We start from the raw sequence: 2,101 nt of genomic DNA, 5'->3' as shown, positions 1-2,101 counted from the left end.
TATTGACCAATGCACAAGTTCACTAATTTGACGTTTTAGCGGTGCCGAATTCACTGGTTGTCATGGTCACGTAAATAACACGGCACCGCTCAAACGTCAAATAGTGAACTCATGCATCGGTCCATAGTGATGCATCAATACCCATAGTGAGTCTCATAAGAAATCAATGGATTACGCCACTAAAGGAATCGTTCGTAAAATATACCTCCACTAAAGGACAGTGTTCCTATTATTGGTGCAAAAGCTATTGCAGAAAATTTTGAACAAATCGCGATTTTCATATATTTGAATGATAAAAAAAATGAAATCTATCGACTGAGACGTTCAAATCACATATTTCATTATTTTAATCGCATATTTCAGCTGTTTTTCCTTAGGTGCACCACTAATGGCACATTTACCCTACCTGATTCATGCTCGCGAACGCATTATTGTCCATGGTCCTATATCGCAGCTAGCGAATAGTTTTGCTCTCGCGCTCTCTCATTTTCTTCACTTCGCACATTTTATCACTAGCACACCTCATGTCTATAGCTTCCTCCGGCTTTTGCAGTTTCGGTTCACAAACGAGTTGAACGCCAGCCAAGCACGGTCTCGCGCATAGTAATTCTAATCATTAACACTTTGATCGATTGACGATCGAAGTCCACACTGGTTTCCGAGGTTACAAGATATTCAAAACTATGACCTCGTCGACAGCGAGCAACGAAAATTTGATCGTATATGGAGGACCGGATCCGGTAGATCTTCTGAACGATGGCTCGCTGGGGGAGATGATGATCAAAGAACTGAAGCTGCAGCCAAAAAATATTGGACTGGTGAGTGTTACTAGGCGATCGATGCTTATGTATTGCATCAATAACTCATTCAGATTGATATGATTTGAATTTTATGATCCCTTATAACAGATTGACCCGGCATCAGGAGTGGAACTTAGTTACGAACAAATATTGGATAATTCAGTGAAGGTGGCAAAAGCTTTGCAGCGTTTCGGCATTGACAAATTCGATACAGTAGCCATCATCAGCCACAATTGCTTGGATTATGCTTTTTGCGATGTTCGGAACGATTTTCGTAGGTGCACCTCTAGCACAATTCAATCCAGGATATCTCGAGAGTAGAATGATCAAGTATATGAACCAAAGGGAATAATTATTTACCCACATATTATTTTAGATGAATTGATGCACGCCCTGAACATGACTAGACCGAAGGTAATTTTTGTTTCACCGCAAGTGCTTCAGCGAGTGATCACTGTCAATCATCAGCTGAAATGTGCTGAGACGATCGTTGTTTTGGAAACGGCAGTCCAGGTGTCATTTCTTTCAATGATCTGCTGAATCAACCGCATACAAACCTTCAAAGCAGACCCAGTTGACAAACTGAATCACGTGGCTCTAATTCTACTGTCATCTGGAACAACTGGATTACCCAAAGGAGTTCAACTTACCCAAGCCAATATAATGACAACGATCGCGCACTCTAAAGAAGCTGCCAAACTGCTGGACCTCCCCGATCAGTTGGTTGCTCTGGCAGTGACTCCGCTCTTTCATGTGCTAGCTAGTGTTGGTCTGATCAATATGGTGACCAACAATTGTCGCTGCGTGCTGATGCCGAAGTTTGACGCTCATCTTTTTCTAAACAGCATTCAACAGTACAAGGTCAATCTTATGTCGGTAGTGCCTCCGCTTATGGTATTTCTAGCGAAACATCCGATGGTGGACAACTACGACTTATCGTCGCTGATGACGCTGTTTTGTGGCGCAGCTCCCTTGAGTAAGGAGATCGAGGATCAGGTTCGGGAGAGGCTAGGGATTGCATTTGTCCGACAGGGCTACGGCATGACAGAAACGACGTATGTGATGCTGATGCAAACTGGCTTTGAGAATAAGCCAGGTTGTGTTGGAAAAGTGCGAATGGGTCAGTGGGCAAAGGTCATCGATCCCGACAGCGGAAAAGTACTCGGACCAAACCAAAGAGGAGAGCTGTGCTTCAAGGGTTCGTTGATCATGAAGGGATATATTGGAAAGGAGAGTGACGTTGACGAAGATGGTTGGTTGCACACGGGAGATATTGGATACTACGATGAGGATGAGGATTT

The 2,101-nt window shown here is 43.4% G+C and overlaps 1 pseudogene; it reads left to right on the top strand.

The window, feature by feature from the left end:
• Positions 1-525: 525 nt before the first annotated feature.
• On the top strand, positions 526-2,096 carry LOC110680220 (annotated as a pseudogene).
• The last annotated feature ends 5 nt before the right edge of the window (positions 2,097-2,101 follow it).

Source organism: Aedes aegypti, unplaced genomic scaffold (genome assembly GCF_002204515.2).
Source record: "Aedes aegypti strain LVP_AGWG unplaced genomic scaffold, AaegL5.0 Primary Assembly AGWG_AaegL5_hic_scaff_1066_PBJ_arrow, whole genome shotgun sequence".
NCBI classification, from domain to species: Eukaryota; Metazoa; Arthropoda; class Insecta; order Diptera; family Culicidae; genus Aedes; species Aedes aegypti.
This window is presented reverse-complemented; position numbering and strand designations above follow the sequence as displayed.